Source organism: Dromiciops gliroides, chromosome 1 (assembly GCF_019393635.1).
Source record: "Dromiciops gliroides isolate mDroGli1 chromosome 1, mDroGli1.pri, whole genome shotgun sequence".
NCBI classification, from domain to species: Eukaryota; Metazoa; Chordata; class Mammalia; order Microbiotheria; family Microbiotheriidae; genus Dromiciops; species Dromiciops gliroides.
In genome coordinates, this window is record NC_057861.1 from 721,503,169 (window position 1) to 721,518,709 (window position 15,541).

General features: G+C 38.3%; 1 pseudogene; it reads left to right on the top strand.

Moving 5' to 3' along the window:
• Nucleotides 1-3,671: 3,671 nt before the first annotated feature.
• Nucleotides 3,672-4,346, top strand: LOC122736913 (annotated as a pseudogene).
• The last annotated feature ends 11,195 nt before the right edge of the window (nucleotides 4,347-15,541 follow it).

Below are 15,541 nucleotides of genomic sequence, written 5' to 3' on the forward strand. Positions count from 1 at the left end.
GCAGATCGACCACTGCTGCTAAATAATTAATATAAATTCATTTGATCACTCATATTTGATGCTTTCCTACTGCTTCCTTTTTTTGATAATCAGAACTTGCCTTCTGAAAATACTTGGCTGATTTGCCTTGCTGTTTTCCCTTTTATTTTTTCCCCACAAAGGGTTTATTGTAATTTTTTTTATCCAAGATATCATTCATTTCCATTCTACACTAATTATTAGCATTCAATAGTGTTTCACTTCCTGATGTTTGAGAACAAAAGATACTACAGATGTTATTGTGCTTTGGGGTTTCTATCATTGTAGAAGCTTTAATCTCCAAAGGGTACTTTTCATGGAGTCTCTATGGGCTGAGTATGCAATTTAATATGTAGTTCCTAAATAAGATTTAGCAACTGTACACTAGTGCAGAAAGACTTTTCAATAGTGCCACCCAACTGCTATAGAGCCAGATGAATTTCCCTGTTTTATTCCATACACAACTGACAGCTGCCATGGCTACTTGCACAATAGATATTATTGCATGGTTTAGAATTGTATTCCAACTGCCTAATAACAAACAATAACCCTACAGAATAATGGAAGGGAATTTCTACATTTCATAGAATCATAGATATAGAGCTAGAATGGACCTTTGAGGATGCCTTAAATCACTTGCCCAAAGTTATACAGGTAATGAATAACAGAGATGGAAATGCTCTGACATGAAATCCAGTGTTCTTTTTTAACCTATTTTTGGTTACTATTTTATTTTATTTCTATCGAATGCCATGAATATCTTTTCTCATGCATGATTATATTGATTACCCAATTAAAAAAACTTAAGGAAAGACCCCTGCAATTATCTTTGATCAATATTTTTTATCTCAGGTTCATTGAACCCAAGAGAATCCAAGGATAGATACCACAGAACCCACAACCTTTGATGGAAAAAATACATCTTTATATTAATTAAACTCTAATTGAAATTTAAGATTTTCCTCAATTATCTAAAAACATTAATAGTGAGAAGTCATCCATAGACTTCACCAAAAAGAGGTAATGACATTAAAAATAATAAAAGTTAAAAATCTTGGCTTAGATCTTCCTTCAAATTTTATTTCTGATGATTTTTGGTCACCATTCCTTATGAGGCTTCCTGCAAATATAAAGCAACCTATTTGTATAAAAAAAAAACCTTTAAAATAGTAAAACCTCTCTACATGCTTCTCAAATAGTCTCTGCAAACCTCTCTATGTGGCTTTGCTTCAAGGATTTGCATGGTTATCTTGTATTCTCTTCACTGAGGCAGATCAAAGCCTCTCTATGACTTGAAGGATCAATCAATCAGAAAGTCAATAGACATTTATTGAAAACCTAATGCATGCCAAGGAGTGTGGTAAGAATTGAGGATACAAAGAAATATAGATAGATAGATAGGTAGATAGATAGATAGATAGATAGATAGATAGATAGATAGATAGATAGATAGATAGATAGATGGTAGATAGATAGATAGACAGAGAGATAGATAGATAGATAGATAGATAGATAGATAGATAGATAGATAGATAGATAGACAGACAGAGAGATAATCCCTCTTCCCATGGAGTTTATATTTTATTAGTATATGTATGGTTTGGGAAATTACACATAACTGAAAAATTTACTTCTATGTGGCTCTCTTATTAATGGGCCTTTCCAAACTTAGCTATCCAGATCTTCAGGTGACAGTTAATGTCAGTAGACATTTATTAAGCACCTACTTTGTGCCAGGTACTTTGCTAAGTGCTGAGGATATAAAGGAAGGTCAAAGATATTTCTTTGCTGCTCTCAAGGAGCACACAGTCTGATGGCAATGACACCAAGAAAACAATTACGTAGAAGCAAGATAAAGACAGAAGAAATTGGAGAAATCGACAGAGGGAAAGCTGAATTGAGGAGCACCAGGAAAGGTTTCCTATAGAAGATGAAATTTATGGGGCATTCAAAGGAAAACAGTGATTCTGGGAGGTAGAGCTGAGGAGGGAAGAACAGTTGAGGCAGAGAGGACAACAGTCAAAATGGCTACAGTAGAGAGATAGTATTTTGTGGGAAGAAAAGCAAGGGGTCCAGTTTATAGACTGGATTATAGAGTAGAGAGAGGGAAGAAAAGTATAAAACACTCGAGGAAGTGGAGTGCTTGGTGAAGCAGTAGGTTTCAAAGTCCTTTGCAAGAAATAAAAAAGATTTTGTATTTCTTATTGGAGGTCATAGAGGGTGACTAGAGTTCATTAAGTAGAGGGTGATATGGGCCTCCCATTTCTTTATTATTTAAATTATTTTAACAGCTGAGTAGAGAATGGATGGGAGTATGGAGACACTTTTGGCAAAGAGGCAAGCCATTAAGCTCTTGCAATAGTCTAGGATATTGATGTTTGCCCTTATTTCTCAAAGAGGACCATGACATCAGGTTGATGTAATGATTTTTTTTGGGGGGGGGGGCAGGGCAGGGTAATGAGGGTTAAGTGACTTGTCCAGGGTCACACAGCTAGTAAGTACCAAGTGTCTGAGGCCAGATTTGAACTCAGGTCCTCCTGAATCCAGGGCTAGTGCTTTATCCACTGCACCACCTAGCTGCCCCCTGATGTAATGATTTGCAGTGCATAGGTTTTAAGTGAGGGAGGGCTGTGCAAATTAATCAACATCACTCTTTCCTCCAGAGACATCTGAGTGCAGTGGCAAAATATGCACCAGGACTACTAGAGATGTCCCCAGATGTTTTAAGGCAATTGGGGTTAAGTCATTTGCCCAGGATAATACAGCTAGTGTCTAAGGTCAGATTTGGACTCAGGTCCTCCCAATTTCACGGCTAGTGCTCTATCCACTATGCCACTTAGCTGCCCCAATAATCTAGGAGTGAAATGATGAGGATCAACTTCAGGGTAGCATAAATGTCAGAAGAATGGATGGATTGCATTGAGACATGTTACAAAGCTATTAGAGAAAGTGAAGAGTCAAGGAAGACACCTAGATTACAAATTTAGGTTAGAAGAATGGCGTTATCCTCGAGAGAAATAGGGAAGTTTGGCTACAATCCATCACAGGGATCATAATCAACATTTTTTGTTTTTGGGAGAAGTTACCAGTGTTCCCTCCCTGTTGGCTGTCCTTAAGAAACTCAGAGTCACATTCATGCCATAATGAGACTTTGGGGTAGAATAGTCTTAGAAGTTAGTTATGCTAAATATATAAAATATTGTTTTTCAAATACATGGTTTCTTCCTCAGCATGTGTCTAAATTATGATATAACTCCCAACATGCTTTCTTTGATGTTGGGAGGAGAGAACACTCACACATATATTTAAGATCATCATTTCTTATCACTAAATTTGAAAAGTATTTGATTTTCAAAAATCAATAAAAAGCAACAGCTTTTGCCTAACTCTGAACCTTTTTAAAATAAATCATTATGTTGAATCATCAGTACCATGAAAGAGCATCAAATCAAGTACTGAATGGTTTTAATTAATAATAGCCAAGATGTCATTAATATTGTGAGATGGAAAATATGTTTGTTAAATGAGGCATTTTTCACATGGTTCTAGGCAATGCTTTTCAAGATCTTTTTTTTTTTATGACATAGGTTGAATATCAAATATAGTTTTTAAAAAACTGCCCAGTGGTCCTCCTCCTGTTCTTCTCCGCCACCATGCCTGGAGGCCTGCTGCTTGGAGACAAGGCCCCCAACTTTGAGGCGGACACCACGATTGGCCGCATCCGCTTCCATGACTTCCTCGGAGACTCATGGGGCATTCTCTTCTCCCACCCTGGGGATTTTACTCCAGTGTGCACAGCAGAGCTGGGCCGTGCTGCCAAGCTGGCCCCGGAATTTGCCAAGCAGAATGTTAAGATGATCACCCTTTCCATTGACTCTGTTCAAGACCATCTTGCCTGGAGTAAGGATATCCACGCATACAGTGGAGATGAGTTCACAGAGAAGCTGCCTTTCCCCATAATTGATGATCGCAACCGAGACCTTGCCATCAAGTTGGGCATGTTAGACCCAGATGAATGGGATGGGCAGGGCATGCCTTTGACAGCTCATGTGGCATTTATTTTTGTCCCAGATAAGAAGTTTAAGCTATCTATCCTCTGCCGAGCAACAACTGGCCGGAACTTCGATGAGATCCTCAGAGTGGTTGATTTCCTTCTGTTGACAGCATACTAGAAGGTTGCTACTCCTGTCAACTGGAAATGTAGAGATAGTGTCATGGTTATTCCAACTCTATCTGAAGAGGAGGCCAAAAAGCTCTATACTAAAGGCGTTTTCACCAAAGAGCTCCCTTCAGGCAAGAAATACCCACGGTACACCCCTCAGCCATAGATTACTCCATCAAGACCATGCTGGGGTCTAGCTGGGGCTCCCTTGAAGATCTCTACCAGAAGATATCAGCCTGCCTATCATGTCTTCCTATAGTAATTGATTTAAACCTCTTTAGGTGATGAAAGTCAGGAGTCTTTGGGATGGTCTACTAATGGCTTGTTAAATTAAAATGGCACTAAAAGTTACCTGTGATTCCTCTACTTGTATCTTTACCAGCATTTCACTTGGGTCATTGAACTCTCTTGGGCGCTCTGCTGGCTATCTCTGGGATGTCACTGTTTGGGACTACATTCCTTGTGAGATTCATTGCAATCTCTATCATCAGTCACCTAGCACTGTTGTTATTTGGAAAAGAGGCTCCTTAGGAGTACTGCAGGAGTAGGAAGGACTTGTTTAACCAGCCTAATAGACAAATCATCCCTTTTTCTAATTATCCACTTGAGGGTGGATACAGTTTAACACATCTAGTCTTGAGCTTCACCTCCCTACATTTATGATCAACAACTTGTAATAATTCAGGTGTTTCAGATAGTGGTGTGTTTTTTCAAATGTTGAGTGTTCTAACCACAGTTAGGAAAAACGGAGATTCATATTTTTCTAGCAGGTAACAGGGAAGCAGGATACAACCTTAAATATCTTGTTAGATTGGGCAAAAGAGCTTTCTAATTCTGTTACAGTCTGTAGTTGAGACTACGGAGAAGCAGCACAATGCCTGCTACTGGCATATAGAATGGTCGAGGGCCACAATTATGGGTGCCTTTTTTTTTTTTTTTTAGTGAGGCAATTGGGGTTGAGTGACTTGCCCAGGGTCACACAGCTATTGGGTGTCAAGTGTCTGAGGCCAGGTCCTCCTGAATCCAGGGCCGGTGTTCTGTCCACTGTGCCACCTAGCTGCCCCTATGGGTGCCTTTTTAAAACAAGTCATGGATCTGGACATGGAAAACTGCTCTTCAATGTTCATAATAAGATGAAAGCAGGGGATAAAGAGACTAATTCTTTATTACAAAATGTTGTCTTTGCAGTAGATAATTTTTTTAAATTTTTTTTGCCTTTAGGGGAGTCACCAATAAAAGCTTTTTGAAACTAAAAAAAAAAAAAAACTGCCCAGAACCTTCAAAATCAATAGGAATATTTCCAGAGTTCAGAGTTTCAGAATGAAAAATAACAACACATGTTGAAAATCTACCATATCACACCCTTAAGTTGCACTTATATACTTTATTCTTTACTATGATCTTACTTAAAAGAAATTTAAGAATATAGAATTCAGCAAAAGAGATTTAATCAAATGCATTAATTAGAAATCTAGGAAAAACAATTATCAGTACAAATATGTAAAAATATGACATATTTTTACCAATCAATTAATTTATTTCTCTAACACCTTTTGCACACATGAAAGGTATTCTAGAGCTCAAGGCAGATACACCACAACAGATCCAATCTTTATAGAAATAAAACTTTAATTCCTTTAGTGGAATTCAATTTACTAGGAACATAGAACTTTGATTTTTGAAGGTCATTTAGAATTGTAGAATGGTACAGAGGAGAAATAGTGATATAAAAGGTGGGTCATCTCAACCAAAATGTTTAGAGGGGAATGAGGGCAATCCTTCCCAGAAAGCTAGAGGCAGTAATGTTGGAATTGTCATCATGGGCAGCTGAAGGGGGGTTAATTCCCCACCACCACTCCCTAGTATATTCCAGTACTGTCTGTATTGCCTAGATTCATTAAGTCATGGGCCTAAATCCTGCTTTCAAAGGAAAAGATTTGTAGCTCCCAAAGTAGTTTGTCAAGACATAATAGTAACTAGGAAAATTGACCTATGGAAATATTATCCTTTTACCCCAGTGCTAGCCTAGAAAGTAGGTTTGAAAGGAATATCTACACATCAAATGCCATCCCTTCCATTCCATTCAAATATTTAGTAAACTATTGTGTAAGGCCCTTGGTGTAGGTGTTTTGTTTTGGTTTTTGTTTGTTTGTTTTTCTTTCTATAAGTATGTCAATTGCATAGCCTAGTCTTGGATGGACAAACAGCCTAGAAAGTTAATTCTGGTCATAAAGAGAAGAGAAGCTGAACAAAGAACATGGGTTTTCTCACAATAGTGCTCATAGCAACAAAAGCATCCCTGCCTCCTTTTCAGTTCAATATGGATCCCTTCTCTCAGTGTGATGCTTGGGTTGCCAGTTAATTAAAAATTCTCAAGGAGGAAAAAAGGCATATTAGTTGGTGATCTAGATGAGAAACCAAATGCAACTATTTATGTTGTCCCATCTTGGATGGAGAGTAATAATGGAAAGGAAAATATAATTGGAATGGATATGAGTTCAAGTGCTGGCTCTGAGAGATAGAGGGCCATAGATTGAAAGCTGGAAATGACCTTAAAGACCAAAAGATCCGTGTTCCTCTTTTTACAGATGAAGAAACTGAGACATAAAGACAATAGATGACTTGCCCTAGATGATACAGTTAATATATGAGAGAGTGGGGATCTGAAACCATGTCTTGACATCAGGTCCAGGGATTTATCTTCTGCAGCAGGCTGTCATTTCTTGGTGTCACTTTCTTCACCTGTAAAATGAGGAGTGCTCTATTAGATATTTTCTGAGGTCTCGTCTAGCTCTAACATTCTATGAAAATGACTGAAAAAGATTTTGTTCTCATAGTTGCAACGTACTTAAACCATAACTGACAAATCAGGGCAGAGAACCCACTTCATTTGAACAACAAAATATGATTTTTATTAGTGTTCTAATGATATAAGGAAATAGAGTTTAGAAATCCTCAGATGAAAGCCTGTGACCATATTCAATATTAGTGACATTACTAAGAAACAGTGTGATATAGTAGACAGAGTATTGGACTTGGAGGCAAGAAGTCTGGGGTGTGAAATAATTGGCTTCAACAACTATTGGCTTTGTAAGCCATAGTAAGTCACTTGACCTAATCTTCACTATGCTCATCTGTGAAATGGGGGATGTTGACAATAGCTAGCTCACAAAATTGTAATCAATGAGGTAAAGCTATTAAAACCTCAATCAACTTTCATGACTAGTGTGTTTACATTGTAACAAAATTGGTTGAGTTATTAAATCCACTCAATAAATGACATACACTTATAGTCACCAACATGACTAACCCTGTTAAAAGTATTTCAGTTGTAACAAGTAAAACTAAATGTGCAGTCACCTTATTGCTGTCCCAAGTGTAGGGAAAACTAGCTAAGGTTTATTTACAAATTAGAAGCTTTAGCACCAGTTTTTGGGCATTAAGCATTTATTAGAAGAAAGAGGGCAGCTAGGTGGTGTAGTGGATAGAGCACCGGCCCTGGAGTTAGGAGTACCTGAGTTCAAATCCGACCTGAGATACTTAACACTTACTAGCTGTGTGACCCTGGGCAAGTCACTTAACCCCAATTACCTCACTAAAAAAAAAAAAAAAGAAAGAAAGAAAGAGAGAGAGAGAGAACACCTGGGTCAGAAAGCCAAGAAAAAATCTATCAAGCCTAGCATTCTCAATTCTCCCACCATCAGCTGTTTGAGAGACAAACTGAACTGTGTGAAAAGTCTTCCTGTGGCACTGGAAGAAGTAGTCCTTACACACTGCTTCAAGCTAACTGACTAGCATCATGAAAATTCATTGCTTCACTGGACTTGAGGGTGGTCCCATGTTGAGGTGAGCTGAAAACAATACCCTCTTCAGAGTCAGGCAGCTGTGGCTTCAATTGAATTAACTTTAAGTAGGTTAATCAGCTAAGTCAATCACTCTCAGTCAATCCAATCAGTCCAAATCAATCTAGGGCCTTTGGGCTTTGGGAAAAGCACATCACTTTCGTATACAACATGTGGCTAAATAAACATATAATTAAGATGAAATGTAGGAAGTAGATGATCCTGGCCAATCAGAAACATTTTTCCCCTCAAATGCTATGATAATTTGTGCAATCAATGCTTCAAATCTCCTTTGTCATTTATAGACATAAACAATGTATAATGTATATCATTTAAATAAGCCTTTATATAATGCTATAAAGTGTGCAAAACCATTTACAATCAATATTTTATTTTACAACAACTCTGAGAATTTGGGGCTCTTATGTTCCACATTTTATAAATGAGGAAACTGGGGAAGGATGAATTTCAGCAACTTGCCCAGAGTCATACAGTTATTAAGTGTTTTAGGGTAGATTTTAACTGAAGCTTTCCTGACCCTAGGTCCAGTGCTCTAACCACTGTACTACCTCATTCTCCACACTACTATTTATTTGAAGACCAGTTATGTGTTCTTTTTTTTTTTTTAATTTTTGAGGCCATTGGGGTAAAGTGACTTGCCCAGGGTCATACAGCTAGTAAGTTTCAAGTGTCTGAGGCCGGATTTGAACTTAGGTCCTCATGAATCCAAGGTCGGTGCTCTATCCACTGCACCACCTAGCTGCCCTGATGTGTTCTTATAGAAAAGTGTTTGTGGGGATGGCTCATCACTATTGTCATCAGGGGAACATGTTAATACAGACTTTGAATTCAAGGAAGAAATAAGAGTTTTCAAAATTACAGTGCTACTGAATTCAAGTTCAATATTTGTTCTATAGCTTACATTGCACAGGACTTCAGGGAAAATGTGAAATTTTATATTAAAAAGAGCAGTAGATACGTGGAATACATTATTCATCCTGATTTTTATTTATTTATTTATTTTTGGCCAAAATCAAAGCCTCCTCACCATTCTGAATCTGGATGTGGCACATTTCTGCTGCAACTTCATAGCTGATTAGAAATCAAACATTCAAGGCAGGTACTACTGCCACCTATTAGGAATGACACCTTAGATAAATTTCCTACTATAATTGATTTGATGATGTTCCAAATTATTCAGTAAGGGCAGCTTCATTTTACAGTGGTCATTGGCCTTTTTCCTCTTCTTTTATTTTTCTTTTAAAGACTTGCTTCTTTGCTTTGAAAAGAATACTGTGTAAAGTAGAAATTCTATTTAAATTAGCAGAAACTCTTAAGACATTTCCAGTGTTAAGGGCTAAAATTTTAGCTATTCTGTCTAAAATATCTAATGAGTGGTCACCAATAAATTATAAGCTTTAGCAAGAGTTAAACTTTTAAGCATTTATTAAGGAGAATAAGAATTTGGTAAAGAGAGAGAGAAAGGCCTACATTCATCTATCTATTAAAGGGAGAGCACATTTCTAGCTCCGCTCTCCACCCAAGTCCTCAGGCAAAGAGCCCCAGTCAGAGCGCCAGGCTCCCCCTTCTTCCTCCCACAAGCAATCGTCATTTCCTGACGCCAAAGAAAAGACGCATGATCTTGCCCTCAAAGACGTTCACCTCATGGGCGGAGCTAGTCAGAGCACCAGGCTCCCCCTTCTTCCTCCCACAAGCAATCGTCATTTCCTGATGCCAAAGAAAAGACACATGGTCTTGCTCTCAAAGACGTTCACCTTATGGGCGGAGCTCTTCTACAGTAAGTCTCCAGCAGGTGGCACCATTCCAATCGTTACACCAGGTTCCAAGGAACAATCTAACTAGGGGAAAAGGAGCAGATGAAACTACATCTACAGACTTTTCTTATCCTAGGCTGATAGAGAGCTTTCATTTGAGTAAAAAATTAACTTGAATTTCTATTACATCTTAGACCCAGAAGTGTAAGAAAATAGTCTGAAAAAGCTTAGGACAAAGGGAAGGAACTAGTAGTCCATTCCAGGCAGGAATAAATAATCCAGGTGAAATTAATGACACATGATGATGGTGGTGATTGATTATGACAATGATGATGAAGATTAGTTAGAAGATGTATGTGTATATATACACATACATATATACATACACACATATACATTTTTTCTACTATGTGCCAGTAATTGTGCTAATCATTTTATAATCTTTCATTTATCCTCACAACAATTCTGAGAGTTAGGTGTCATTCTTATCTCCAATTTACAGTTGAGGATACAGGCAGACACAGATTAAGTCACCTTGTTAGGGTCACAATTAATAAGGATCTGAAGTCAAATTCTAATTAAACTCTTCCTGATTCCTCGATCCATTACACTGCCAACTGTCTCTACTTTATAGAAAATGTATGGAGCAGCTGTGGGAGGAATTGTTTAAAGTCATTGTTTTCAGTTTCCCCAGCAAATAGAGATGATTCATCCTAGAAATAGGGTTTGAAAGTATTTTTTTCTATCTATCAGCGCATATTCTCTCCCCATTCTCTCCCTTGGTGGTCTTCCTTTCCTGCAATGAAAAATCTTGTCTTTATGCAGACAATCCATAATTTTGTTTAAGTAATTGGTGATCAATATCCTCCCCCAGTAAATAAAGCATAGTTCATCCTAAAAAAATTTCACAATGCTCCTGGACTGATCACCAGGTAATCAATGAGATAAAATTTTGTTCTTGGTGAATTGACTGGTTATTGTCTGCTCTACATTTCTTTTCTTTTCTTTGTTTTCTTTTTCCTTTTTTTTTTTTTTGGTTTTATTGAGATAACTGAGGAAAAGGCAACGTAAGGCAACCTATTCTAATTTTTCCCTTTTTGTGGACTTACTTTATTATTACTAGTCTGTGAGTCAAATCCAGGCTTTCACTAAATATACATAAAGCCTCACATCCAGCTAATATACTTGAACTATAGGGTTTATTTAGTAGCATATAAATCACATGGGTCTACTCACTCCAGAAGGCAAGTAAACAAGCAACTCACTGCCACCCAATGTGTCCAAAGAGAAGCTGCCTATGTAACTACTGCCAAGAAATAATGCTTATCTTGGTAAAATTGCCTTCCTCTTGATGAGCCACAAATCTTATGGGCTGCGGAATTTTATCCTGAATAAAACAAAGGAAGTGGTATATTCCTGTCTGGAGTTAATTAAGCAAAACCTAGCTATGGTTGACTATGCATTTCAGGAAGAACTCATCCAATGCTAAAAACTGTGGTTGGTAGTTTTCACTGTTATTCATTAGTCATTCTCCTTTCTCTACCTGCACACCTGCTTTCTATTTCTGGGTGAAGGAGTTTAATCTAACTTCCCTGTGTTAACTAGAACAATCCGAATCCTGAACAGAGATTTAGAGCTAGAGGGAAATTCAGAGGCCAAGAAGTCCAACCTCCTCAATTTTACTGATGAGGAAACTGAGACCCAAGGTGATACAGTTACTTGCTCAAGGCCACAGAAGTTCTATGTATCAGAGATGGGATATAAACTCTGGTGCTTGGATTTGAGAGTCAGTTACCAGAGGAGGGGAGGAACCTCACAAATTAGTGATAGATTTTATGAGCACTTTCCTGAAGCCTAGCACCTCTGCCGGAATTCTCCCTTGTTTCAATTTATTCCAAATTGCTATAGGAAAAAAATGTGGAGGGGGTACTTCAGAAACAAAAACAACCCCAAACACACATTCTATACATCTGAGGGATGATCAAAATCAGAAATGGGATAGGTGAAAAACAGTAAGCCAAATGTACACGCTTTCCAAATTACAAAGTAATGCCTTTCATTGGAATCGAGAATTGATTTCTATTCCTATTAAAAATCAGAACTAGAAGTCTAAGAAGCCCTAGCATCTAGGAAAGGGATTTGTTCACCCTCTCAAGTATCAATGAGTATCCAGATGAAAATATAATGAGAATTATTTAAAATTATTTTTAATCAGTTTCTATAAGAAAGAGAAACAATTTAACCCTTGAATGATTTTTTTTTCTATTTTGCAATAAATACAGGATTCTCTCTTTATTCTCTCCCTTAAACATCATCCTTAAATACACACTTTCACAACGTATAGAGATAGAGGAACTGGATGGAGATTCAAAGGATGTGAATTAAAGTCTCAGCATAGATATCCCCCAGAACTGTAAGTTTGTCCAAGACCACTCACCTTTCTGGGCCTCAGAGTTAAAGTGAAGGAATGGAAACTTAATTTCACAAATATTGATTAGACATATAGTTGATTGGCTGACATGGGCAGCTTTTGATATTCTCAAGCCCTTCTTAACCTTCCCAAGCTAGAAAGCAATACTAAATCTTGGCAGAGTTGAAAACGGGGTAAATTGAGCTATAAAGAGTGTGCAAGTCTCTCAGCTTCCTAAGTATGTAAATAGTTTAACTTAATTATAACAATTTAAGTGGAATACAGTCACAGTTGCCAAAGAAAATTAGTTCTTTTCTGACCGTGGGGCACTAAGCATTTACCTTTGTGTGGCTAAGCCATATAGAGTGCTTTAATTTCCTCTGTTATGTCTAATGGTGAATGATTACATAGCCAGCTTTTTAGCGAGAAGCACAATTAGAGCAGGATAGAATTCTTTCCTCCCCTGGCAAGAAAATGCCCCAGTCATTCTAGCTGGACTTAATGTTTTCTTAAGGTCAGTTACTCCTACACTTTTTGGGTGTTGTGACAGCTCAGAATTGGTAGTTTGCTTACGTGGCACCCTTCTTCTCTTTAGAGGCCTGACGAGTATGTGTATGTATATAACACTTAGAATTTATTTGATATTAAAAAAATTCATGACTCTAAGATAACCTGAGACTTTAAAATATTTGTAGAGTCTAACTTAATTTTTAGGGGTCTTTCTGAATCCTAGGCCAAGATTCTATCCAATGTGCCCTTGTAGCTGCCTTGATATTTCAGATCTGAGTTATGGAAAAATAATTTAATAATTGGACTACTCATTAAGAGCCAGCCAATGTGGTCAACAGACTGGAGAATATACCATCCTATGTTCAGTTGAAGAAATCAGGAATATTTAGCCCAAAGAAGAGAAACTTGGATGAATCATCTGTAAGGACTTCAGTTGCTATCCCAAGATACTATATGAAAAAGCTGTGGAAAAGTTCAAATGCCCTGAGTAAAAACACCAAAGGTTTAAAGCAACACTCCTTACTTTGAGTCAGCTATGTGGTTCAGAAGATAGAACACTGGGCGTGGAGTTAGGAAGGACTGGTTCATGTCCTAACTCAAAGACTTACCAGCTGTTAGACCTTGGGCAAGTCACTTCATCTCCATCTGCCTCAGTTTTCAGATCTATAAAATGGGCACCTACCAACCAGGGTTGTTGTGGGGACTGATTCATGTTTGTAAATTGCCAAGTGCCAGCTGATAGTATTTTATTACCACCTGACTGTTCCAGATTCCCCTTGGGGAAATAGGAGTGGGAGGTTGGATATCAACTTGCACCAATCCTCCACACACTCTCCCTATCCTCAGTGAGTCAGTACCCATTCTCAGATCTGAGCTCCTTACTATCTGCCCCTAATGACACAGATAAGAACCCTATAAAAAGCCACCAGACTTTATTGTTTTTCCACCACAGTTTGTCTTGATCTATTTCCCTTGTTCTTTGTCCTTCACTTTCACTCAGTGTATTTCCACTCAATTAAACTGGCTTGATTTATTTATTTTTCTCTAATTTCTGGGGCACCAAAATTCCTTCTACAGAATCTTAGGATCCACCTGTACTAAGCCATTATCTCTGCCTTCTGGACAGGGATAAGAGTTGTTCTATTTGACTACAGAGGATAGAACCAGGAGCAAAGACTAGAAGGGGCAGAGGGCCAAATTTGAAATAATGTCAGCATTAAATTCCTAACAATTAGAACTATTCAAAAGGAAAATGGGTTGCTAATTCTCCCCTACCAAGAGACTTCACACAGAGAGTGCTTAGTCACTTCCTTGATATTGTAGGGGAAATGGCCCCATGGCATTTCCAGTGCTTGAGTTCTAGCATGTGACAACTGGATTGACAATTTTTCGTTGATTTGTTTTGATCTTCTGGGCCACCAGAAATGCTTAGTGTGTGGATTGCTCAAAGCTTAGTTTATAATCCATTGAGTTGTATTTAGATGTTGTCTAGTGAGAGAATTAGAGCTCTTCTCTGAGAAGAAAGCATGTGACGTAGCATCCAGAAGTTATGGCTATAGAATTACCTGTAGTCATGTTAATCAAAGGTACCAGCCAATTAGCTTGGAGCTGCGTGTGTGGGCATCCCTGCTTCCTGTTTCACAGACAGCTTCTGGGAGAAGCCATTGAGGATCGGCCTCTTTTTGTTTGGGAAAGAGCGTGGCACAAGATGGAGAATGGGGGGGGGGGCTCTTAGTCATTTGGTGGTGAGAGATTTCACATGGGATGCTAGGAAAGGAAATTGCTTTCTTTCTCTCTGGCTATACTGAATTAGATCTGAGCTAGGATTACCATGCTATAAGGAATCTGTTCGCAATCTCACTCTCTCTTCACTAACTTATAATATATATTTTAATAAATCTTTAAAAGTCTAAACCCTTGTCGAATTTATCAGTGATTTTAGCCAGCTTCCCCCCAAGACTGGGGGAGGGGGAGGGGCAGATTAGAACCCACAATTTAGATTTTAAACAACACACTAGGAAACTGAAAGCATGAACCCAGATGAAAAGTTTAGCAACCATAGTGATCATGTTTGATACTATGCCAGCCATCTTCCTCCCTCTGACCCTAAACCCTTATTTATTTGCTTGTTTATTTATTTATTCATTCATTCATTCATTTAAATGATTGCTGTAGAAGCACAACTAAATTTCAGAGTGCCTTCCTTAGGGCCAGTTGGTGGGAACACCTAGAAGCACCTGGCTACATTATGGCAGGAGCTGTGAAGAGTCTAGTAATCAGGAAAGCAGCATGTAGAATAGGAAGAAATAGTGGCTCTGAGGTCAGAGGACTCAGGTTCAAATTTTACTCCTGATTTTTACTAATTATTTGTGAAAAAAATGGGATTTGGCAGATGCCCAGGGGTCCCACCTGATTGATTTAGTATTGTTTGAATTGGGTAAGAATGAGAAACTGACTAAGTACCTACTTAAGGGTGATTGGATGGAGACCACACCTGGATGGTCCTGAGTGACCTTGTACTACTGACATCAGCAAGAGACCACCCTCAACCAATAATCTGGAAGGACCTCCCCTTTCAGGGAAGGAGAGAGGAACTAGGTAGTGGACACTCACTCACAGGAGGGTTCTCTTCTCGTTTTGGTGAGGAATAGGTGCATGGCAGCAGATGGAGAAGATGGTCATTGGAACACTGGATTTCTGGTAAGAGATTTCACATGAGCTGCTAGGAAAAGGAAGGTTTCTTTCTCTTTGTCTATAATGAATAGATCCCAGATAGGATTTCCATGCTATAAGTAATCTGTTCTCAATCTCTCTCTCTCTCTCT